This window comes from Narcine bancroftii (assembly GCF_036971445.1).
Source record: "Narcine bancroftii isolate sNarBan1 chromosome 12 unlocalized genomic scaffold, sNarBan1.hap1 SUPER_12_unloc_2, whole genome shotgun sequence".
NCBI classification, from domain to species: domain Eukaryota; kingdom Metazoa; phylum Chordata; class Chondrichthyes; order Torpediniformes; family Narcinidae; genus Narcine; species Narcine bancroftii.
The window spans coordinates 1,990,800-2,016,660 of NW_027211808.1; positions in this window are offsets into that span (position 1 = coordinate 1,990,800).

Here is a 25,861-nt window from a genome sequence, read left to right on the forward strand (position 1 = left end):
GCCCAGGCCACAGCATCCCTGGTTCTCCAGCGCCGACCGCTCCAGTACCCTTCTCGTACAGGGTCTGCTCCAGACCCAGTTTTCTCATGTTGGCAGCACTACCCCCAGTTCACCCATGCCGGCCGCTCCAGCACTGTCAGCTGCTCTCGACCTGCAATCGGCATGCTCTCAGCCCAGCCCTCTTCCCCTCCGACAGTTGCCACAAACAATTTCTCTCCGGCAGCAGCTCCAGCCGCCGTTCTCCATCTCTGGTCCATCTAGCCCCGGTTGTCTCACGCTGGTCACTCCAGCCCAGGTGCTGCTCTAGCGCTGCAGACCACATGCTGACTTCACAGCTCACTTCTTCCCCATTTGCCCCAAATAACTTCTCGCCCGGTGGCAGCTCCAGCTCCCTTCTCCCCCGCCAGTTGCCCTAACCCCCTTCTCTCCCGGTGGCAGCTCCAGCTCCCGTGTACACCGCCGACCGCACCAGTCCCCTTTTAGTCTAGTTGCCGCTCTAGCCACCGTCTGTCTAAGGCGGGCACTCCAGACCGCGTTTTTCCCCGCCGGCCGTCCAGCCCTCGCTTTCTCCCGCTGGCCGCTTCTGACCCTATTCTTCCCCGCCGGCCACTCCAGCCCGCGTTCTCACCTGCTTGTCGCTCGAGCCCCCTTCATCTGCTCTAGCCCAGAAGTCACAATGCTGTACGCCCAGTCCCCTTCTCCTTCGCCATTTGTCTCAACCTATTTCTCCACGCCGGCAGATCAAGTCCACGTTCCCCACCATTGACCTCTCCTGTCACCTACAGCCACCGTTCCGTCCCGGTGGCATCGCCAGTTCCCGTGTGCAGGTTCAGCCCTACAGTCCCCATGCTGATATCCCAGCCTATTCTCCCGCTTTAGTCACCCCATCACCACATCTCTCCTTGCGGCAACACTAACTGTTGCCCACCGTCCGCTCCATCTCCCGTTCAACTTGCTGTCTACTCCAATTTCCGTTCTTACCATCTGGCTGCTCAAGCCCAGGTTATCAATCACCGATCGATCCAGTCCCATTCTCGTGCACTGGCTGCTTTAGCCCCAGGTCTTTCTCGTTTTGCGCTGCAGCCCCCGTCAGCTGCACTAGCCCTGCTGTCGGGATGGTCTTAGCGCAGCCCCCTTTTTCGCCAGTTGCCCAAGCCCACGTCTCTCGCACAGGCAGCTCCATCCCCCGTTCTGCATCTCTCGTCCATCCAGCCCCCGTTCTCTCCCACTGGACGATCCAGCAGACCCTCCGGCCACTCCAAACCCCTTCAGCTTCTCTCGCCCAGCAGACCCCAAGCTATCTGCCAAGGACCCTTCTTCACCGGCAATTGCCACAAACCATTTCCATCACACCGGCAGATCCAGCACCCGTTCTCTACAGCTGACTTCTCCTGTCATCTTCTCGACTACTGGCTCTACCAGCCTCCGTTCTCTCCCTTAGGCCGCCTCCGACGTCGTTTTCAGCCGAAACCCGCTCCATCCCGAGACCTCCACCGCCGACCTCTCCAGTCCCAGTACTCTCATGCTGGGTGCTCCAGCCCCCGTTATCTTCCGCTGGCCGCTTCTTACCCCGTTCTTCCCCACCGGCGTAACCAGCCAGCTTTCTTCCCTGCCGGGCGTTCCAGCTCCCGTCAGCTGCTCTAGCCGTGCAGACGACAAGCTGTAAGCCCAGCCCCCTATTCGCCCTTCAGTCGCGCCAACCACATTCTCTCCCGCTGGCAGCTCCAGCCCCGTTCTGCCCCACGCAACTTCCCCCTCACGCCCGGCCACAGCAGCCCCGGTTTTCCACCGCCTACCTCTCCAGTCCCAGTACTCTCATGCTGGCTGCTCCAGGTCCCGTTATCTCCCGCTGGCCGCTTCTTACCCCGTTCTTCCCTACCGGCGTAACCAGCCAGCCTTCTTCCCTGCCGGGCGTTCCAGCTCCCGTCAGCTGCTCTAGCCGTGCAGACGACAAGCTGTAAGCCCAGCCCCCTATTCGCCCTTCAGTCGCGCCAACCACTTTCTCTCCCGCCGCCAGCTCCAGCCCCGTTCCTCCCCACGGAAAGGCCCCCTCAAGCTCCGGCCACATTAGGCCAGCTTCTCCAGCGCCGACAGCTCCAGTCCCCTTCTATACACGGTCTGCTCCAGACCCCGATTTCTCATGTTGGCCGCACCAGCCCCAGTTCACCCATGCCGGCCGTTCCGGCACTGTCAGCTGCTCTCGCCCTGCAATCGGCATGCTCCCAGCCCAGCCCAGCCCCGTTTTCCTCCGCAAGTTGCCCCAACCAATTTCTCTCATGACAGCAGCTCCAGCCCCCGTTCTCCATCTCTGCTCCATCCTGCCCCGGTTGTCTCACGCTGGTCACTCCAGCCCCGGTGCTGCTCTAGCCCTGCAGATACCATGCTGACTGCACAGCTCACTTCTTCCGCACCATTTGCCCCAAATAATCTCCCTCACGGTGGCAGCTCCAGCTCCCGTCTACACCGCCGACCGCAGCATTCCCCTTTTAGTCTAGCTGCAGCTTTTTCCCCAATATTTCTGCGGCGGCCACTCCAGACCGAGTTCTGCCCCTCCACCCGTCTATCCCCCGTTTTCTCCCGCTGGCCGCTTCTGACCCTATTCTTTCCGGCCGGCCGCTCCAGCACGCGTTCTCCCCTGCCTGTCGCTCGAGCCCCCTTCAGCTGCTCTAGCCCAGCAGTCCCCATGCTGTCCGCCCAGTCCCCTTCACCTCCGTAATTTTCACCAACCCATTTCTCTCCCGCCGGCAGATCAAGTCCCCGTTCCACACCGTTGACCGCTCCTGTTACCTTCTCGTCAACTGACTTCTCCAGACCCCGTTCTTTCCCGCTTGCCACTCCAGCTCCCGTGCAGCTCTAGCCCTGTATTCCCCATGCTGACATCTCAGCCCCTTCTCCCCCGTCAGTCAACCCAACCCCACTTCTCTTCTTGAGGCAGCTCTAACTCCGTAATTTCCTGCGGTCAGCTCAATCTCCGTTCTCTCACGCTGTCTGATCGTACTCCTGTTCTTACACTCTGGCCACTCCAGGCCCGGTTCTCCATCTCCGACCGCTCCAGTCCCCTTCTCGTCCACTGGCTGCTTCAGCCCCTCTTCTTTCTCGCTTTGCGCTGCAGTCCCCGTCAGCTGCTCTAGCTCTGCTGTCGGGATGCTCTTAGCCTATCCCCCTTTTCCTCCGCTGTTCTCGTCCATCCAGCCCGCATTATTACACTCCGGCCACTCCAGACCAAGTCAACTGCTCTCGCAGAGCAGTCCCCAAGCTATCAGCCAAGCACCCTTCTTCTCCGGCAATTGCCACAAACCATTTCCCTCACACCGGCAGATCCAGCACCCTTTCTCTACAGCTGACCTCTCCTGTCATCTTCTCGATTACTGGCTCTACCAGCCGCCATTCTCTCCCTTAGGCCGCCTCTGACGGCGATCTAAGCCGAAATCCTCTCCATCCCGTGTCCTCCACTGCCGACCTCTCCAGTCCCAGTACTCTCATGCTGGCTGCTCCAGGTCCCGTTATCTCCCGCTGGCCGCTTCTTACCCCGTTCTTCCCTACCGGCGTAACCAGCCAGCCTTCTTCCCTGCCGGGCGTTCCATCCCCCGTCAGCTGCTCTAGCCGTGAAGACGACAAGCTGTATGCCCAGCCCCCTATTCGCCCTTCAGTCGCGCCAACCACATTCTCTCCCGCCGCCAGCTCCAGCCCCGTTCCGCCCCACGCATTTGCCACCTCACGCGCCGGCCACAGCAGCCCCGATTCTACAGCGCCGACTGCTCCAATCCCCTTCTCGTACACGGTCTGCTCCAGACTCCGTGTTCTCATGTTGGCCGCACCACACCCAGATCACCCATGACGGTCGATCCAGCACTGTCAGCTGCTCTCATCCTGCAATCGGCATGCTCTCAGCCCAGCACTCTTGTCTTCCGCAAGTTGCCCCAACCAATTTCTCTCCCGCTGGCCACTCCAGTCCCGTGCTGCTCTAGCCCTGCATTCCCCATGCTGACATCCCAGCACCTTCTCCCCCGTCAGTCAACCCAACCCCCTTCTCTTCTTGCGGCAGCTCTAACTCCATACTTTCCCGCGGTTAGCTAAATATCCGTTCTCACACGCTGTCTGCTCGTACTCCCGTTCTTACACTCTGGCCACTCCAGCACCGGATCTCCAGCGCCGACCGCTCCAGTCCCTTTCTCGTCCACGGGCTGCTCCAGTCCCCGTTCTTCCCCGCTGGCCACATTGTCCCCTGATCCTCCGGCCGCTCCAGCCTCTGTTCTCCCCTGCCATGTGCTCTGCCGTGCGGTTCCCATGCTGACAGCCCAGCCACCTTCTCCGGCCATTTGCCCCTGCCCCCTTCTCTCCCACTGGCATCTCCAGAGCCCGTGCATCTCCGACAGCCGTTCCATCCCCAGTGCTCCACCGCGAACCACTCCAACCACGTCATCTCAAGCTGGCTGCTCCAGCCCACAAAGTCTCCCGCTGGCCGCTTCTGACCCTCTTCTTCCCCGCCGGCCACTCCAGCCCGCGTTCTCCCCTGCCGGTCGCTCGAGCCCCCTTGACCTGTAGTCCCCATGCCGTCAGCCCAGTCCCCTTCACCTCCGCTAGTTGCCCCAACTCCCTTCACTCCCGCCGGAAGCTTCAGACGCTGTTTTCTGCCACCATCCACTCCATCCCCCATTCTCCTCTGCCGGCCATTCCAGAAGCCGTCCTACCAAGCCTGATAATCTAGCCCTGCAAATCCCATGCTGAAAGCCCAGCAAACTTCTCACACGCCATTGACCCCAACCTCCTTCTCTGCTCCGGGCAGCCCAGCTCCGCGTTCTTGCCCGCCGGCCTCACCAGTCCCCGCTCTTCCCTGCTGACCACTCGGGTCCCCGTTCACCTAGCCGACTACTCCATCCCCCGTTCTGTCGGCCGTTCCTGCCCCCGTTCTCCCAGGCCAGTTTCTCTATCCCAGCAGTCCGCATGCTCTTAGCCCAGCCCCCAGCTACTCTGCCAGTTGCCCCACCCATTTCACACCCGCTGCAGCTCCAGCCCCTGATCAACACTACTGACCGAACCAGCCCACTTTCTTTCCCGCTTGCCGCTTCTGACCCTGTATTTCTTTGCTGGTCACTCCATCCCGTGTTCTACATTGCGAACTGCTCCAGCCCCCGTCAGCTGCTCAACCGTGCAGTTCTCATGCTGCAAGAATATCCCCCTTCTCCCCCGCCAGTCGCCCAAGCACTTTCTCTCCCGCCCGCAGCTCCAGCCCGGTTCTCCACTCCCTTACACCCCACTTCCCGCCCCGGCTACTCCAGCAACGGTTCTCCAGCGCCGACCGCTCCAGTCCCCTTCTCGTCCACGAGATGCTCCAGTTCTCGTTCTCCCCTGCCGGCCGCTCCAGTCCCCGTCAGCTGCTCTAGCCCTGCAGTCCCCATGCTGTCAGCTCAGTACCCTTCTCTTCCGCCAGCTGCCCCAACACCCTTCACTTCCGCCGGAGCTTCAGACGCTGTTCTCCGCCACCATCCACTCAATCTCCTATTCTCCCCTGCCGGCCATTCCAGATCCCGTTCACACAAGCCTGAAAATCTAGCCCTGCAAATCCCATGCTGAAAGCCCAGCCCACTTATCACACACCTTTGACCCCAACCCCTTCTCTACCCGGGCAGCTCCAGCTCAGTTTCTTGCCCGCCGGCCACACCAATCCCGTATCTTCCCTAATGTCCGCTCGGGTCCCCTTTCACGTAGCCGACTATTCCATCCCCCGTCCTGTCGGCCGCTCCAGCCCCCATTCTCCCAGGCAAGCTGCTCTATCCCAGCAGTCCGCATGCTCTTAGCCCAGCCCCCATCTACTCTGCCAGTTGCCCCACCCATTTCACACCCGCCTGCAGCTCCAGCCCCAATCTGCATCACTGACCGATCCAGCCCACTTTCTTTCCCGCTTGCCGCTTCTCACCCTGTATTTCCTTGTCGGCCACTCCAACCCGCGTTTCCATTGCGGACTGCTCCAGCCCCCGTCAGATGCTCAACCGTGCAGTTTACCATGATGCAAGCACATCCCCCTTCTCCCCCGCCAGTCGTCCAACCACTTTATCTCCCGCCCGCAGCTCCAGCCCTGTCCCCAGTCCCTTAAATCCCACTTCCCGCCCCGGCCACTCTAGTGCCGGTTCTCCAGCGCCGACCGCTCCAGTCCCCTTCTCGTCCACGAATGCTCCAGTTCTCGTTCTCCCCTGCCGGCCGCTCCAACCCCCGTCAGCTGTCCTAGCCCTGCAGACCCATGCAGTTCACCCAGTTCCCTTTGCCTCCGCCATTTGTCTCTACCCATTTCTCCCCGCCGGCTGTTCGAGCCAACATTCCCAACCGTTGAACTCTCCTGTCACCTACTCGATTACTGGCAGCTCCAGGCACCGTTCTCTACCGGTCGCATCACCAGCCCCCGTCTGCAGCTCCAGCCCTGCAGTCACAATACTGATATCCCAGCCAATTATCCCCCGCCAGTTACCCCATCACCACTTCTCTCCTTGCGGCAACTCTAACTCTTTCCCGCCGTCCGCTCCATCTGTCTACTCGAATTTACGTTCTTACCCACTGGCATCTCCAGCCCCGGTTCTACATCGCCGACCGCTCCAGTCCTCTTCTCGTCCACTGGCTGCTTCAGCCCCCGTTTTCTCATGTTGGCCGCACCACCCCCAGTTCACCCATACCGGCCGCTCCAGCACTGTCAGCTGCTCTCGCCCTTCAATCGGCATGCTCCCAGCCCAGACCCCTTCTCCCCCGCCGGTTGCCCCAAACCCCTTCTCTCGCGGTGGCAGCTCCAGCTCCCGTCTACAACGCCGACCGCAGCAGTCCCCTTTTAGTCAAGTTGCCGCTTTAGTCCCCGTCTTTCTACGGCGGCCACTCCAGACCGCGTTCTACCCCGCCTGCCGGCGAGCCCCCGTTTTCTCCCGCTGGCCGCTTCTGACCCTATACTTCCCCGCCGGCCACTGCAGCCCGCGTTCTCCCATGCCGGACGCTCGAGCCCGCTTCAGCTGCTCTAGCCCTGCAATCCCCATGCTGTCAGCCCAGACAACTTCTCCTCCGCCAGTTGCCCCAACTCACTTCACTCCCGCCGTAAGCTTCAGCCGCTCTTCTCCGCCACCAACCAGTCCATCCCTCATTTTCCTCTGCCGGCCATTCCAGAACCCGTTCTCCCAAGCCTTATAATCTAGCCCTGCAAATCACATGCTGAAAAACCAGTCCACTTCTCACACGACATTAACCCCAAGCCCCTTCTCTACTCCGAGCAGCCCAGCTTCGCGTTCTTGCCCGCCGGCAACACCAATCCCCGCTCTTCCCTGCTGGCCACTCGGGCCCCCGTTCACCTAGCCGACTACTCCATCCCCCGTTGTGTCGGACGCTTCAACCCCCGTTCTCCCAGGCCAGCTGCTCTATCCCAGCAGTCCGCATGCTCTTAGCCCAGGCCCCATCTCATCTGCCTGTTGCCTCACCGATTTGACACCCGCCGGCAGCTCCAGCCCCCGATCTGCACCACTGATCGATCAAGCACACTTTCTATCCGGCTTGCCGCTTCTGACCCTGTATTTCTTTGCCGGCCACTCCAGCCCGAGTTCTCCATTGCGGATTGCTCCAGCCCCCGTCAGCTCCTTAACCGTGCAGTTCCCATGCTGCAAGCACATCCCCCTTCTCCCACGCCAGTCGCCCAACCACTTTATCTCCTGCCGTCAGATCCAGCCCGTTCCGTCCCACACCTCCTCCACCTCCCGCCCAGGCCACAGCATCCCTGGTTCTCCAGCGCCGACCGCTCCAGTACCCTTCTCGTACAGGGTCTGCTCCAGACCCAGTTTTCTCATGTTGGCAGCACTACCCCCAGTTCACTCATGCCGGCCGCTCCAGCACTGTCAGCTGCTCTCGACCTGCAATCGGCATGCTCTCAGCCCAGCCCTCTTCCCCTCCGACAGTTGCCACAAACAATTTCTCTCCGGCAGCAGCTCCAGCCGCCGTTCTCCATCTCTGGTCCATCTAGCCCCGGTTGTCTCACGCTGGTCACTCCAGCCCAGGTGCTGCTCTAGCGCTGCAGACCACATGCTGACTTCACAGCTCACTTCTTCCCCATTTGCCCCAAATAACTTCTCGCCCGGTGGCAGCTCCAGCTCCCTTCTCCCCCGCCAGTTGCCCTAACCCCCTTCTCTCCCGGTGGCAGCTCCAGCTCCCGTGTACACCGCCGACCGCACCAGTCCCCTTTTAGTCTAGTTGCCGCTCTAGCCACCGTCTGTCTAAGGCGGGCACTCCAGACCGCGTTTTTCCCCGCCGGCCGTCCAGCCCTCGCTTTCTCCCGCTGGCCGCTTCTGACCCTATTCTTCCCCGCCGGCCACTCCAGCCCGCGTTCTCACCTGCTTGTCGCTCGAGCCCCCTTCATCTGCTCTAGCCCAGAAGTCACAATGCTGTACGCCCAGTCCCCTTCTCCTTCGCCATTTGTCTCAACCTATTTCTCCACGCCGGCAGATCAAGTCCACGTTCCCCACCATTGACCTCTCCTGTCACCTACAGCCACCGTTCCGTCCCGGTGGCATCGCCAGTTCCCGTGTGCAGGTTCAGCCCTACAGTCCCCATGCTGATATCCCAGCCTATTCTCCCGCTTTAGTCACCCCATCACCACATCTCTCCTTGCGGCAACACTAACTGTTGCCCACCGTCCGCTCCATCTCCCGTTCAACTTGCTGTCTACTCCAATTTCCGTTCTTACCATCTGGCTGCTCAAGCCCAGGTTATCAATCACCGATCGATCCAGTCCCATTCTCGTGCACTGGCTGCTTTAGCCCCAGGTCTTTCTCGTTTTGCGCTGCAGCCCCCGTCAGCTGCACTAGCCCTGCTGTCGGGATGGTCTTAGCGCAGCCCCCTTTTTCGCCAGTTGCCCAAGCCCACGTCTCTCGCACAGGCAGCTCCATCCCCCGTTCTGCATCTCTCGTCCATCCAGCCCCCGTTCTCTCCCACTGGACGATCCAGCAGACCCTCCGGCCACTCCAAACCCCTTCAGCTTCTCTCGCCCAGCAGACCCCAAGCTATCTGCCAAGGACCCTTCTTCACCGGCAATTGCCACAAACCATTTCCATCACACCGGCAGATCCAGCACCCGTTCTCTACAGCTGACTTCTCCTGTCATCTTCTCGACTACTGGCTCTACCAGCCTCCGTTCTCTCCCTTAGGCCGCCTCCGACGTCGTTTTCAGCCGAAACCCGCTCCATCCCGAGACCTCCACCGCCGACCTCTCCAGTCCCAGTACTCTCATGCTGGGTGCTCCAGCCCCCGTTATCTTCCGCTGGCCGCTTCTTACCCCGTTCTTCCCCACCGGCGTAACCAGCCAGCTTTCTTCCCTGCCGGGCGTTCCAGCTCCCGTCAGCTGCTCTAGCCGTGCAGACGACAAGCTGTAAGCCCAGCCCCCTATTCGCCCTTCAGTCGCGCCAACCACATTCTCTCCCGCTGGCAGCTCCAGCCCCGTTCTGCCCCACGCAACTTCCCCCTCACGCCCGGCCACAGCAGCCCCGGTTTTCCACCGCCTACCTCTCCAGTCCCAGTACTCTCATGCTGGCTGCTCCAGGTCCCGTTATCTCCCGCTGGCCGCTTCTTACCCCGTTCTTCCCTACCGGCGTAACCAGCCAGCCTTCTTCCCTGCCGGGCGTTCCAGCTCCCGTCAGCTGCTCTAGCCGTGCAGACGACAAGCTGTAAGCCCAGCCCCCTATTCGCCCTTCAGTCGCGCCAACCACTTTCTCTCCCGCCGCCAGCTCCAGCCCCGTTCCTCCCCACGGAAAGGCCCCCTCAAGCTCCGGCCACATTAGGCCAGCTTCTCCAGCGCCGACAGCTCCAGTCCCCTTCTATACACGGTCTGCTCCAGACCCCGATTTCTCATGTTGGCCGCACCAGCCCCAGTTCACCCATGCCGGCCGTTCCGGCACTGTCAGCTGCTCTCGCCCTGCAATCGGCATGCTCCCAGCCCAGCCCAGCCCCGTTTTCCTCCGCAAGTTGCCCCAACCAATTTCTCTCATGACAGCAGCTCCAGCCCCCGTTCTCCATCTCTGCTCCATCCTGCCCCGGTTGTCTCACGCTGGTCACTCCAGCCCCGGTGCTGCTCTAGCCCTGCAGATACCATGCTGACTGCACAGCTCACTTCTTCCGCACCATTTGCCCCAAATAATCTCCCTCACGGTGGCAGCTCCAGCTCCCGTCTACACCGCCGACCGCAGCATTCCCCTTTTAGTCTAGCTGCAGCTTTTTCCCCAATATTTCTGCGGCGGCCACTCCAGACCGAGTTCTGCCCCTCCACCCGTCTATCCCCCGTTTTCTCCCGCTGGCCGCTTCTGACCCTATTCTTTCCGGCCGGCCGCTCCAGCACGCGTTCTCCCCTGCCTGTCGCTCGAGCCCCCTTCAGCTGCTCTAGCCCAGCAGTCCCCATGCTGTCCGCCCAGTCCCCTTCACCTCCGTAATTTTCACCAACCCATTTCTCTCCCGCCGGCAGATCAAGTCCCCGTTCCACACCGTTGACCGCTCCTGTTACCTTCTCGTCAACTGACTTCTCCAGACCCCGTTCTTTCCCGCTTGCCACTCCAGCTCCCGTGCAGCTCTAGCCCTGTATTCCCCATGCTGACATCTCAGCCCCTTCTCCCCCGTCAGTCAACCCAACCCCACTTCTCTTCTTGAGGCAGCTCTAACTCCGTAATTTCCTGCGGTCAGCTCAATCTCCGTTCTCTCACGCTGTCTGATCGTACTCCTGTTCTTACACTCTGGCCACTCCAGGCCCGGTTCTCCATCTCCGACCGCTCCAGTCCCCTTCTCGTCCACTGGCTGCTTCAGCCCCTCTTCTTTCTCGCTTTGCGCTGCAGTCCCCGTCAGCTGCTCTAGCTCTGCTGTCGGGATGCTCTTAGCCTATCCCCCTTTTCCTCCGCTGTTCTCGTCCATCCAGCCCGCATTATTACACTCCGGCCACTCCAGACCAAGTCAACTGCTCTCGCAGAGCAGTCCCCAAGCTATCAGCCAAGCACCCTTCTTCTCCGGCAATTGCCACAAACCATTTCCCTCACACCGGCAGATCCAGCACCCTTTCTCTACAGCTGACCTCTCCTGTCATCTTCTCGATTACTGGCTCTACCAGCCGCCATTCTCTCCCTTAGGCCGCCTCTGACGGCGATCTAAGCCGAAATCCTCTCCATCCCGTGTCCTCCACTGCCGACCTCTCCAGTCCCAGTACTCTCATGCTGGCTGCTCCAGGTCCCGTTATCTCCCGCTGGCCGCTTCTTACCCCGTTCTTCCCTACCGGCGTAACCAGCCAGCCTTCTTCCCTGCCGGGCGTTCCATCCCCCGTCAGCTGCTCTAGCCGTGAAGACGACAAGCTGTATGCCCAGCCCCCTATTCGCCCTTCAGTCGCGCCAACCACATTCTCTCCCGCCGCCAGCTCCAGCCCCGTTCCGCCCCACGCATTTGCCACCTCACGCGCCGGCCACAGCAGCCCCGATTCTACAGCGCCGACTGCTCCAATCCCCTTCTCGTACACGGTCTGCTCCAGACTCCGTGTTCTCATGTTGGCCGCACCACACCCAGATCACCCATGACGGTCGATCCAGCACTGTCAGCTGCTCTCATCCTGCAATCGGCATGCTCTCAGCCCAGCACTCTTGTCTTCCGCAAGTTGCCCCAACCAATTTCTCTCCCGCTGGCCACTCCAGTCCCGTGCTGCTCTAGCCCTGCATTCCCCATGCTGACATCCCAGCACCTTCTCCCCCGTCAGTCAACCCAACCCCCTTCTCTTCTTGCGGCAGCTCTAACTCCATACTTTCCCGCGGTTCGCTAAATATCCGTTCTCACACGCTGTCTGCTCGTACTCCCGTTCTTACACTCTGGCCACTCCAGCGCCGGATCTCCAGCGCCGACCGCTCCAGTCCCTTTCTCGTCCACGGGCTGCTCCAGTCCCCGTTCTTCCCCGCTGGCCACATTGTCCCCTGATCCTCCGGCCGCTCCAGCCTCTGTTCTCCCCTGCCATGTGCTCTGCCGTGCGGTTCCCATGCTGACAGCCCAGCCACCTTCTCCGGCCATTTGCCCCTGCCCCCTTCTCTCCCACTGGCATCTCCAGAGCCCGTGCATCTCCGACAGCCGTTCCATCCCCAGTGCTCCACCGCGAACCACTCCAACCACGTCATCTCAAGCTGGCTGCTCCAGCCCACAAAGTCTCCCGCTGGCCGCTTCTGACCCTCTTCTTCCCCGCCGGCCACTCCAGCCCGCGTTCTCCCCTGCCGGTCGCTCGAGCCCCCTTGACCTGTAGTCCCCATGCCGTCAGCCCAGTCCCCTTCACCTCCGCTAGTTGTCCCTACTCCCTTCACTCCGGCCGGAAGCTTCAGACGCTGTTTTCTGCCACCATCCACTCCATCCCCCATTCTCCTCTGCCGGCCATTCCAGAAGCCGTCCTACCAAGCCTGATAATCTAGCCCTGCAAATCCCATGCTGAAAGCCCAGCAAACTTCTCACACGCCATTGACCCCAACCTCCTTCTCTGCTCCGGGCAGCCCAGCTCCGCGTTCTTGCCCGCCGGCCTCACCAGTCCCCGCTCTTCCCTGCTGACCACTCGGGTCCCCGTACACCTAGCCGACTACTCCATCCCCCGTTCTGTCGGCCGTTCCTGCCCCCGTTCTCCCAGGCCAGTTTCTCTATCCCAGCAGTCCGCATGCTCTTAGCCCAGCCCCCAGCTACTCTGCCAGTTGCCCCACCCATTTCACACCCGCTGCAGCTCCAGCCCCTGATCAACACCACTGACCGATCCAGCCCACTTTCTTTCCCGCTTGCCGCTTCTGACCCTGTATTTCTTTGCTGGTCACTCCATCCCGTGTTCTACATTGCGAACTGCTCCAGCCCCCGTCAGCTGCTCAACCGTGCAGTTCTCATGCTGCAAGAATATCCCCCTTCTCCCCCGCCAGTCGCCCAAGCACTTTCTCTCCGGCCCGCAGCTCCAGCCCGGTTCCCCACTCCCTTACACCCCACTTCCCGCCCCGGCTACTCCAGCCACGGTTCTCCAGCGCCGACCGCTCCAGTCCCCTTCTCGTCCACGAGATGCTCCAGTTCTCGTTCTCCCCTGCCGGCCGCTCCAGTCCCCGTCAGCTGCTCTAGCCCTGCAGTCCCCATGCTGTCAGCTCAGTACCCTTCTCTTCCGCCAGCTGCCCCAACACCCTTCACTTCCGCCGGAGCTTCAGACGCTGTACTCCGCCACCATCCACTCAATCTCCTATTCTCCCCTGCCGGCCACTCCAGATCCCGTTCACACAAGCCTGAAAATCTAGCCCTGCAAATCCCATGCTGAAAGCCCAGCCCACTTATCACACACCTTTGACCCCAACCCCTTCTCTACCCGGGCAGCTCCAGCTCAGTTTCTTGCCCGCCGGCCACACCAATCCCGGATCTTCCCTAATGTCCGCTCGGGCCCCCTTTCACGTAGCCGACTATTCCATCCCCCGTCCTGTCGGCCGCTCCAGCCCCCATTCTCCCAGGCAAGCTGCTCTATCCCAGCAGTCCGCATGCTCTTAGCCCAGCCCCCATCTACTCTGCCAGTTTCCCCAACCATTTCACACCCGCCAGCAGCTCCAGCCCCAATCTGCATCACTGACCGATCCAGCCCACTTTCTTTCCCGCTTGCCGCTTCTGACCCTGTATTTCCTTGTCGGCCACTCCAGCCCGCGTTTCCATTGCGGACTGCTCCAGCCCCCGTCAGATGCTCAACCGTGCAGTTTACCATGATGCAAGCACATCCCCCTTCTCCCCCGCCAGTCGTCCAACCACTTTATCTCCCGCCCGCAGCTCCAGCCCTGTCCCCAGTCCCTTAAATCCCACTTCCCGCCCCGGCCACTCTAGTGCCGGTTCTCCAGCGCCGACCGCTCCAGTCCCCTTCTCGTCCACGAATGCTCCAGTTCTCGTTCTCCCCTGCCGGCCGCTCCAGCCCCCGTCAGCTGTCCTAGCCCTGCAGACCCATGCAGTACACCCAGTTCCCTTTGCCTCCGCGATTTGTCTCTACCCATTTCTCCCCGCCGGCTGTTCGAGCCAACATTCCCAACCGTTGAACTCTCCTGTCACCTACTCGATTACTGGCAGCTCCAGGCACCGTTCTCTACCGGTCGCATCACCAGCCCCCGTCTGCAGCTCCAGCCCTGCAGTCACAATACTGATATCCCAGCCAATTATCCCCCGCCAGTTACCCCATCACCACTTCTCTCCTTGCGGCAACTCTAACTCTTTCCCGCCGTCCGCTCCATCTGTCTACTCGAATTTACGTTCTTACCCACTGGCATCTCCAGCCCCGGTTCTACATCGCCGACCGCTCCAGTCCTCTTCTCGTCCACTGGCTGCTTCAGCCCCCGTTTTCTCATGTTGGCCGCACCACCCCCAGTTCACCCATACCGGCCGCTCCAGCACTGTCAGCTGCTCTCGTCCTTCAATCGGCATGCTCCCAGCCCAGCCCCCTTCTCCCCCGCCGGTTGCCCCAAACCCCTTCTCTCGCGGTGGCAGCTCCAGCTCCCGTCTACAACGCCGACCGCAGCAGTCCACTTTTAGTCAAGTTGCCGCTTTAGTCCCCGTCTTTCTACGGCGGCCACTCCAGACCGCGTTCTACCCCGCCAGCCGGCGAGCCCCCGTTTTCTACCGCTGGCCGCTTCTGACCCTATACTTCCCCGCCGGCCACTCCAGCCCGCGTTCCCCCCTGCCAATCACTCGAGCCCCTTTCAGCTGCTCTAGCCCTGCAATCCCCATGCTGTCAGCCCAGTCCCCTACTTCTTCATCATTTGCCCCAAAATATTACTCTGCCGCCGGCAGATCAAGTCCCGTTCCCCACCGTCTTCTCCAGACCCGGTTTTCTCCCGCTGGGCACTGCAGCTCCCGTGCTGCTCTAGCCCTGCATTCCCCATGCTGACATTCCAGCCCATTCTCCCCCGTCAGTCAACCCAACGGCAGCTCTAACTCCGTACTTTCCAGCAGTCCGCTCAATCTCCGTTCTGTCACGCTGTCTGCTCGTATTCCCGTTCTTATACTCTTGCCACTCCAGCCCCGGTTCTCCATCGCCGACCGCTCCAGTCCCTTTCTAGTCCACGGGCTGCTTTAGCCCCCGTTCTTTCTCGCTTTGCGCTGCAGCCCCCGTCAGCTGCTCTAGCCCTGCAGTCGGGAAGCCCTTAGCCTAGCCCCCTTTTACTCCGCTGTCCTCGTCCATCCAGCCCCCGTTATTATCCTCCGGCCACTCCAGACCCCGTCAACTGCTCTCGCACAGCAGTCCCAAGCTATCAGCCAAGCACCCTTCTTCTCCAGCAATTGCCACAAACCATTTCCCACACACCGTCAGATCCAGCACCCGTTCTCTACAGCTGACCTCTCCTGTCATCTTCTCGACGTCTGGCTCCACCAGCCGCCGTTCTCTCCCTTAGTCCGCCTCTGACGGCGTTCTCAGACGAAACCCGCTCCATCCCGAGTCTTGCACCGCCGACCTCTCCAGTCCCAGTACTCACATGCTGGCTGCTCCAGGTCCCGTTATCTCCCGCTAGCCGTTTCTTACCCCGTTCTCCCCACCGGCGTAACCAGGCAGCCTTCTTCCCTACCGGGCGCTCCAGCCCCCATCAGCTGCTCTAGCCGTGCAGACGTCAAGCCTAAGCCCTGCCCCCTATTCGCCCTTCAGTCGTCCCAACCATATTCTCTCCCGCCGGCAGTTCCAAAACGTTCCGCCGCACGCATCTATCCCCTAACGCACCGGCCACAGCAACCCCGGTTCTCCAGCGCCGACCGCGCCAGTCCCCTTTTCCTACACGGTCTGCTCCAGACCCCGTTTTCTCATGTTGGCAGCACTGGGCTCAGTTCACCCATGCCGGCCGTTCCAGCACTGTCAGCTGCTCTGGCCCTGCAATCGGCATGCTCTCAGCACACCCCTCTTCTCCTCCACAAGTTGCCCCAACCAATTTCTCTCCCGGCAGCAGCTCCAGCCCCCGTTCTCCATATCTGGTCCATTCAGCCCCGGTTGTCTCACGCTGGTCACTCAAGTCCCGGTGCTGCTCTAGCGGTGCAGACCCCATTCTGACAGCACTGCTCACTTCTCCCCCACCATTTGCCCCAAATAACTTCTCTCCCGGTGGCATCTCCAGCTCCCTTCTCCCGCGCCTGTTTCCCCAACCCCCTTCACTACCAGTGGCAGCTACAGCTCCAGTGTACACCGCCGACCAAAGCAGTCCCGTTTTAGTCTAGTTGCCCTCTAGCCCCATTCTTTCTAGGCGGCCACTCCAGACCGCGTTCTTCCCCGCCGTCTGTCCAGCCCCCGTTTTCACCCGCTGGCCGCTTCTGACCCTATTCTTCCCCGCCGGCCACTCCAGCCCGCTTTCTCCCCTGCCCGTCGCTTGAGCCACGTTCAGCTGCTCTACCCACCAGTCTCATTACTGTCCGTCCAGTCCCCTTCTCCTCCGTCATTTGCCCCAACCCATTTTTCTCCCGCCGGCAGATCAAGTCCCCGTTCCCCACCGTTGACCGCTCCTGTCACCTTCTCGTCAACCAACCATCATACTCTCCCGCTTGCCACTCCACTTCCCGTGATGCTCTAGCCCTGCATTCTCTATGCTGACATTCCAGCCCCTTCTCCACCGCCAGTCAACCAAACCTCTCTGTTCTTGCGGCAATGCTAACTCCGTACTTTTCCGCGGTCCGCTCAATCTCCAGTTCTCTCACGCTGACTGCTCGTACTCCCGTTCTTACACTCTGGCAACTCCAGCCCTGGTTGTCCAGCGCCGACCGCTCGAGTCCCATTCTTGTCCACGGGTAACTCCAGTCACCGTTCTTCTCCGCCGGGCACTTTGTCCGCAATTCTTCCGGCCGCTACAGCCACCGCTCTCCCCTGCTAGCTGCTCTAGCCATGAAGTCTCCATGCTTACCGCCCAGACCCATTCACCGGCCATTAGGCCCAAACCTCTTCTCTGCCGCAGGCTTCTCCAGCGCCCGTTGTCCCCCTTCAGCCGCTCATTCCCCACTCCTCCACCGCCAACCGCTCCAGCCCCCGTTCTCTCAAGCCGGCTGCTCCTGCCCCCGTTTTCTCCCGCTGGCCGCTTCTGACCCTGTTCTTCCCCGCAGGCCACTCCAGCCCGCGTTCTCCCATGCCGGACGATCGAGCCCCCTTCAGCTGCTCTAGCCCTGCAGTCCCCATGCTGTCAGCCCAGACCACTTCTCCTCCGCCAGTTGCCCCAACTCCCTTCACTCCCGCCGGAAGCTTCAGCCGCTCTTTTCCGCACCATCCACTCCATCCCTCAATTTCCTCTGCCGGCCATTCCAGAACCCGTTCTCTCAAGCCTTATAATCTAGCCCTGCAAATCCCATGCTGAAAGACCAGTCCACTTCTCACACGCCATTGACCCCAAGCCCCTTCTCTACTCCGGGCAGCCCAGCTTCGCGTTCTTGCCCGCCGGCAACACCAATCCCCGCTCTTCCCTGCTGGCCACTCTGGCCCCCGTTCACCTAGCCGACTACTCCATACCCCGTTGTGTCGGCCGCTTCAGCCCCCGTTCTCCCAGGCCAGCTGCTCTATCCCAGCAGTCCGCATGCTCTTAGCCCAGGCCCCATCTCATCTGCCAGTTGCCTCACCGATTTCACTCCCGCCGGCAGCTCCAGCCACAGATTTGCAGCACTGATCGATCAAGCCCACTTTCTATCCGGCTTGCCGCTTCTGACCCTGTATTTCTTTGCCGGCCACTCCAGCCCGCGTTCTCCATTGCGGACTGCTCCAGCCCCCGTCAGCTGCTTAACCGTGCAGTTCCCATGCTGCAAGCACATCCCCCTTCTCCCCCGCCAGTCGACCAACCGCTTTATCTCCTGCCGGCAGCTCCAGCCCAGTCCGTCCCACATCTCCACCCCCTCCCGCCCGGGCAACAGCATCCCCGGTTCTCCAGCGCCGAACGCTCCAGTACCCTTCTCGTACAGGGTCTGCTCCAGACCCCGTTTTCTCATGTTGGCAGCACCACCCCCAGTTCACCCACGCCGGCTGCTCCAGCACTGTCAGCTGCTCTCTACCTGCAATCGGCATGCTCTCAGCCCAGCCCTCTTCTCCTCCAACTGTTGCCCCAACCAATTTCTCTCCGGCAGCAGCTCCATCCGCCGTTCTCCAAATCTGGTCCATCTAGCTCCGGTTGTCTCACGCTGGTCACTCCAGCCCAGGTGCTGCTCTAGCGCTGCAGACCTCATGCTGACTGCACAGCTCACTTCTTCCCCACCATTTGCCCCAAATAACTTCTCTCCCGGTGGCAGCTCCAGCTCCCTTCTCCCCCGCCAGTTGCCCTAACCCCCTTCTCTCCCGGTGGCAGCTCCAGCTCCCGTGAACACCGCCGACCGCACCAGTCCCCTTTTAGTCTAGTTTCCGCTCTAGCCCCCGTCTGTCTACGGCGGCCACTCCAGTCCGCGTTTTTCCCCGCGGGCCGTCCAGCCCTCGCTTTCTCCCGCTGGCCGCTTCTGACCCTATTCTTCCCCGCCGGCCACTCCAGCCCGCGTTCTCCCCTGCCTGTCGCTCGAGCCCCCTTCATCTGCTCTAGCCCAGAAGTCACAATGCTGTACGCCCAGTCCCCTTCTCCTTCGCCATTTGTCTCAACCTATTTCTCCACGCCGACAGTTTAAGTCCACGTTCACCATTGACCTCTCCTGTCACCTCCAGCCACCGTCCTCACCCGGTGGCATCGCCAGTCCCCGTCTGCACCTCCAGCACTGCAGTCCCCATGCTGATATCCCAGCCCATTCTCCCCCTTTTGTCACCCCATCACCACATCTCTCCTTGCGGCAACAACAACTCTTGCCCACCGTCCGCTCCATCTCCCGTTCAACTTGCTGTCTACTCCAATTCCCGTTCTTACCATCTGGCTACTCCAGCCCAGGTTATCCAGCACCGATCGCTCCAATCCCATTCTCGTCCACTGGCTGCTTTAGCCCCCGTTCTTTCTCGCTTTGCGCTGCAGCCCCCGTCAGCTGCACTAGCCCTGCTGTCGGGATGGTCTTAGCGCAGCCCCCTTTTTCGCCAGTTCCCCAAGCCCAAGTCTCTCCCACAGGCAGCTCCAGCCCCCGTTCTCCATCTCTCGTCCATCCAGCCCCCGTTCTCTCCCACTGGACGATCCAGCCCTCGTTATTACCCTCCGGCCACTCCAAATCCCGTCAACTTCTCTCGCCCAGCAGTCCCCAAGCTATCAGCCAAGGACCCTTCTTCACCGGCAATTGCCACAAACCATTTCCCTCACACCGGCAGATCCAGCACACGTTCTCTACATCTGACTTCTCCTGTCATCTTCTCGACTACTGGCTCTACAAGCCTCCGTTCTCTCCCTTAGGCCGCCTCCGACGTCGTTTTCAGCCGAAACCCGCAACCCGCTCCATCCCGAGACCTCCACCGCCGTCCTCTCCAGTCCCAGTACTCTCATGCTGGGTGTTCCAGCTCCCGTTATCTTCCGCTTGCCGCTTCTTACCCCGTTCTTCCCCACCGGCGTAACCAGCAAGCTTTCTTCCCTACCGGGCGTTCCAGCCCCCGTCAGCTGCTCTAGCCGTGCAGACGACAAGCTGTAAGCCCAGCCCCTATTCGCCCTTCAGTCGCCCCAACCACATTCTCTCCCGCCGGCAGCTCCAGCCCCGTTCCAGCCCACGCATCTTCCCCCTCACACCCCGGCCACAGCAGCCCCGGTTTTCCACCGCCGACTACTCCAGTCCCAGTACTCTCATGCTGGCTGCTCCAGGTCCCGTTATCTCCCGCTGGCCGCTTCTTACCCCGTTCTTCCCTACCTGCGTAACCAGCCAGCCTTCTTCCATGCCGGGCGTTCCAGCCCCCGTCAGCTGCTCTAGCCGTGAAGACGACAAGCTGTAAGCCCAGCTCCCTCTTCGCCCTTCAATCGCGCCAACCACATTCTCTCCCGCCGCCAGCTCCAGCCCCGTTCCGCCCCACGCAAAGCCCCCTCACGCCCCGGCCACATTAGCCCAGCTTCTCCAGCGCGGACAGCTCCAGTCCCCTTCTCGTACACGGCCTGCTCCAGACCACGATTTCTCATGTTGGCCGCACCACCCCCAGTTCACCCATGCCGGCCGTTCCAGCACTGTCAGCCGCTCTCACCCTCGGCATGCTCTCTGCCCAGCCCCCTTCTCCTCCACAAGTTGCCCCACCATTTTCTCTCCCGCTGGCCATTACAGCTCCCGTGCTGCTCTAGCCCTGCATTCCCCATGCTGACATCCCAGCCCCTTCTCCCCCATCAGTCAACCCATACCCCCTTCTATTCTTGCAGCAGCTCTAACTCCATACTTTCCCGCGGTCCGCTCAATCTCCGTTCTTTCACGATGTCTGTTCGTACTCCTTTCTTACACTCTGGCCACTCCAGCCCCGGATCTCAGCGCCGACCGCTCCAGTCCCTTTCTCGTCCACGGGCTGCTGCAGTCCCCATTTTTCCCCGCCGCCAACTTTGTGCCCCGTTCCTCCGGCAGCTCCAGCCTCTGATCTCTCCTGCCAGCTGCTCTAGCCGAGCAGTTCCCATGCAGACCGCCCAGGCACCTTCTCTGGCCATTTGCCCAACCCCCTTCTCTCCCACTGGCTTCTCCAGAGCCCGTACATCTCCGACAGTCGTTCCATCCCCAGTCCTCCACCGCGATCCACTCCAAACCCGTCTTCTCAAGCTGGCTGATCCAGCCCCGGTTTTTTCCCGCTGTCCGCTTCTGACCATGTTCTTCCCCGCCGGCCACTCCAGCCCGCGTTCTCCCATGCCGGTCGTTCGAGAACCCTTCAGCTGCTCTAGCCCTACAGTCCCCATGCTGTCAGCCCAGTCCCCTTTTCCTCCGCCATTCGTCCCAACCCATTTCTCCACGCCGGCTGTTCAAGTCCACGTTCCCCACCGTTGAACTCTCCTCTCACCGTCTTGTCCACTGGCGGCTTCAGCTACCGTTCTCTCCCGGTGGCATCGCCAGCCCCATGCAGCAGCTCCTGCCATGCAGTCCCCATGCTGATATCCCAGACCATTCTCCCCCGCCAGTCACTCCATCACCACTTCTCTCCTTGCGGCAACTCTAACTCTTGCCCGCTGTCCGCTCCATCTCCCGTACCAACTTGCTGTCTACTCCAATTCCCGTTCTTACCCTCTGTCCTCTCCAGCCCCGGTTGTTCATCGCCGACCGCTCCACTCTCCTTCTTGTACACTGGCTGCTCCAGACCCCGTTTTGTTATGTTGGCCGCACCAGCCCCAGTTCACCCATGCCAGCCGTTCTAGCACTGTCAGCTGCTCTCGCCCTGCAATCGGCATGCTCCCAGCCCAGCCCAGCCCCGTTCTCCTCCGCAAGTTGCCCCAACAAATTTCTCTCACCACAGCAGCTCCAGCCCCCGTTCTCCATCTCTGGTCCATTCAGCCCCGGTTGTCACACGCTGGTCACTCCAGCCCCGGTGCTGCTCTAGCCCTGCAGATACCATGCTGACTGCACAGCTCACTTCTTCCGCACCATTTGCCCCAAATAACCTCCCTCCCATCTACACCGCCGACCGCAGCAACCCCTTTTAGTCTAGCTGCAGCTCTTTCCCCCATCTTTCTACGGCGGCCACTCCAGACCGAGTTCTACCCCTCCACCCGTCCATCCCCCGTTTTCTCCCTCATGGACGCTTCTGACCTTATTCTTCCCGGCCGGCCATTCCAGCCCGCGTTCTCCCCTGCCTGTCGCTCGAGCCCCCTTCAGCTGCTCTAGCCCAGCAGTCCCCATGCTGTCCGCCCAGTCCCCTTATCCTCCGTAATTTTCCCCAACCCATTTCTCTCCCGCCGGCAGATCAAGTCCTCGTTCCCCACTGTTGACCGCCCCTGTTGCCTTCTCGTCAACTGACTTCTCCAGACCCCGTTCTCTCCCGCTTGCCACTCCAGCTCCCGTGCTGCTCTAACCCTGCATTCCCCATGCTGACATCTCAGCCCCTTCTCCCCCGTCAGTCAACCCAAGCCCCTTTTCTTCTTGCGGCAGCTCTAACTCCGTACTTACCTGCGGTCAGCTCAATCTCCGTTCTCTCACGCTGTCTGATCGTACTCCTGTTGCTACACTCTGGCTACTCCAGCCCAGGTTATCCATCGCCGACCGCTCCAGTCCCCTTCTCGTCTACTGGCTGCTTCAGCCCCTGTTCTTTCTCGCTTTGCGCTGCAGTCCCCGTCAGCTGTTCTAGCTCTGCTGTCGGGATGCTGTTAGCCTATCCCCATTTTCCTCCGCTGTTCTCGTCCATCCAGCCCGCGTTATTACCCTCCGGCCACTCCAGACCCCGTCAACTGCTCTCGCACAGCAAAGCACCCTTCTTCTCCGGCAATTGCATCAAACCATTTCCCTCACACCGGCAGATCCAGCACCCTTTCTCTACAGCTGACCTCTCCTGTCATCTTCTCGACTACTGGCTCTACCAGCCGCCATTCTCTCCCTTAGGCCGCCTCTGACGGCATTCTCAGCCGAAATCCGCTCCATCCCGAGTCCTCCACGCCGACCTCTCCAGTCCCAGTACTCTCATCTGGGTGCTCCAGCTCCAGTTATCTTCCGCTGGCCGCTTCTTACCCCTTCCCCACCGGCGTAACCAGCCAGCTTTCTTCCCTGACGGGCGTTCCAGCCCCCGTCAGCTGCTCTAGCCGTGCAGACGACAAGATGTAAGCCCAGCCCCCTATTCGCCCTTCAGTCGCCCCAACCACATTCTCTCCCGACGGCAGCTCCAGTCCCGTTCCGCCCCACGCATCTGCCGCCTCACGCCCCGGCACAGCAGCCCGGGTTCTCCAGCCCCGACCGCTCCAGTCCCCATCTCGTACACGGTCTGCTACAGACTCCGTGTTCTCATGTTGGCCGCACCACACCCAGTTCACCCATGACGGCCGTTCCAGCACTGTCAGCTGCTCTCACCCTGCAATCGGCATGCTCTCAGCCCAGCCCTCTTCTCTTCCGCAAGTTGCCCCAAACAATTCTCTCCCGCTGGCCACTCCAGCTCCCGTGCTGCTCTAGCCCTTAATTCCCCATTCTGACATCCCAGCACCTTCTCCCCCGTCAGTAAACCAACCCACCTTCTCTTCTTGCGGCAGCTCTAGCTCCATACTTTCCCGCGGTCCGCTCAATATCCGTTATCTCATGCTGTCTGCTCGTACTCCCGTTCTTACACTCTGGCCACTCCAGCCCCGGATCTCCAGCGCCGACCGCTCTAGTCCCTTTCTCGTCCACGGGCTGCTCCAGTCCCCGTTCTTCCCCGCTGGCGACATTGTCCCCCGTTCCTCCGTCCGCTCCAGCCTCTGTTCTCCCCTGCCAGGTGCTCTTGCCGTGCAGTTCCCATGCTGACAGCCCAGCCACCTTCTCCGGCCATTTGCTCCAACCCCCTTCTCTCCCACTGGCTTCTCCAGAGCCCGTGCATCTCCGACAGCGGTTCCATCCCGTGCTCCACCGCCAACCACTCCATCCCCGCCATCTCAAGCTGGCTACTCCAGCCCCCGTTTTCTCCCGCTGGCCGCTTCTGACCCTCTTCTTCCCCGCCGGCCACTGCAGCCCGCGTTCTCCCCTGCCGGTCGCTCGAGCCCCCTTGAGCTGCACTAGCCCTGCAGTCCCCATGCTGTCAGCCCAATCCCCTTCACCTCCGCAAGTTGCCCCAACTCCCTTCACTCCCGCCGGAAGATTCGGATGCTGTTCTCCGCCACCATCCACTCCATCCCCCATTCTCCCCTGCCGGCCACTCCAGAAGCCGTTCTACAAAGCCTGATAATCTAGCCCTGCAAATCCCATGCTGAATGCCCAGCAAACTTCTCACACGCCATTGACCCCAACCTCCTTCTCTGCTCCGGGCATCCCAGCTCCGCGTTCTTGCCCGCCGGCCACACCTGTCCCCGCTCTTCCCTGCTGGCCACTCGGTTCCCCGTTCACCTAGCCGACTACTCCATCCCCCGTTCTGTCGGCCGCTCCTGCCCTCGTTCTCCCAGGCCAGTTTCTCTATCCCAGAAGTCCGCATGCTCTTAGCCCAGCCCCTATCTACTCTGCCAGTTGCCCCACCCATTTCACACCCGCTGGCTGCTCCAGCCCCTGATCTACACCACTGACCGATCCAGCCCACTTTCTTTCCCGCTTGCCGCTTCTGACCCTGTATTTCCTTGCCGGTCACTCCAGCCCGCGTTCTACATTGCGAACTGCTCCAGCCCCCGTCAGCTGCTCAACCGTGCAGTTCCCATGCTGCAAGAACATCACCCTTCTCCCCCGCCAGTCGGCCAACCACTTTCTCTCCCGCACGCAGCTCCAGCCTGGTTCCCCACTCCCTTACACCCCACTTCCCGCCCCGGGCACTCCAGCCACGTTTCTCCAGCGCCGACCGCTTCAGTCCCCTTCTCGTCCACGTGATGCTCCAGTTCTCGTTCTCCCCTGCCAGACGCTCGAGCCCCGTCAGCTGCTCTAGCCCTGCAGTCCCCATGCTGTCAGCTCAGTACCCTTCCCTTCCGCCAGCTGCCCCAACACCCTTCACTTCCGCCGGAAGCTTCAGACGCTGTTCTCCGCCACCATCCACTCAATCCCTTATTCTCCCCTGCCGGCCATTCCAGATCCCGTTCTCACAAGCCTGAAAATCTAGCCCTGCAAATCCCATGCTGAAAGCCCAGCCCACTTCTCACACACCATTGACCGCAATCCCTTCTCTACCTGGGCAGCTCCAGCTCAGTTTCTTGCCCGCCGGCCACACCAATCCCCGCTCTTCCCTAATGGCCACGCGGGCCCCCTTTCACCTAGCCGACTACTCCATCCCCCGTTCTGTCGGCCGCTCCAGCCCCCATTCTCCCAGGCCAGCTGCTCTATCCCAGCATTCCGCATACTCTTAGCCCAGCCCCCATCTACTCTGCCAGTTGCCCCACCCATTTCGCACCCGCCAGCAGCTCCAGCCTTAATCTGCACCACTGACCGATCCAGCCCACTTTCTTTCCCGCTTGCCGCTTCTGACTCTGTATTTCCTATTTGGCCACTCCAACCCGCGTTTCCATTGCGGACTGCTCCAGCCCCCGTCAGCTGCTCAACCGTGCAGTTCCCATGATGCAAGCACATCCCCTTTCTCCCCCGCCAGTCGTCCAACCACTTTATCTCCCGCCCGCAGCTCCTGCCCCGTCCCCACTCACTTACATCCCACTTTCCGCCCGGCCACACTAGTGCCGGTTCTCCCGCGCTGACCGCTCCAGTCCCCTTCTCGTCCACGAGATGCTCCAGTTCTCGTTCTCCCCTGCCAGTCGCTCAAGCCCCCTTCAGCTGCTCTAGCCCATCAGTCCACATGCTGTCCGCCCAGTCCCCTTTTCCTCCGTCATTTGCCCCAACCCATTTCTCTCCCGCCGGAGATCAAGTCCCCGTTCCCCACCGTTCACCACTCCTGTCACCTTCTCGTTAACTGGCTTCTCCAGACCCCGTTCTCTCCCGCTGGCTACTCCAGCTCCTGCGCTGATCTAGCCCTGCATTCCCCATGCTGACATCCCAGAATCTTCTCCCCCGTCAGTCAACCAAACCCCCCTTCACTTCTTGTGGCAGCTCTAACTCCGTACTTTCCCGCGGTCCGCTCAATCTCCGTTCTCTCATGCTGTCTGCTCGTATTCCCGTTCTTACACTCTGGCCACTCCAGCCCCAGATCTCAAGCGCCGACCGCTCCAGTCACTTTCTCCTCCACGGGCTGTTCCAGTCTCCGTTCTTCCCCGGCGGCCACGTTGTGCCCCGTTCATCCGTCCGCTCCAGCCTCTGTTCTACACTGCCAGCTGCTCTAACCGTGCAGTTCCCATGCTGACCGACCAGCCACCTTCTCCGGCAATTTGCCCCAACTCCCTTCTCCCGCTGGCTTCTCCATAGCCCGTGAATCTCCGACAGCCGTTCCATCCCCAATCCTCGAGCGCCAACCACTCCA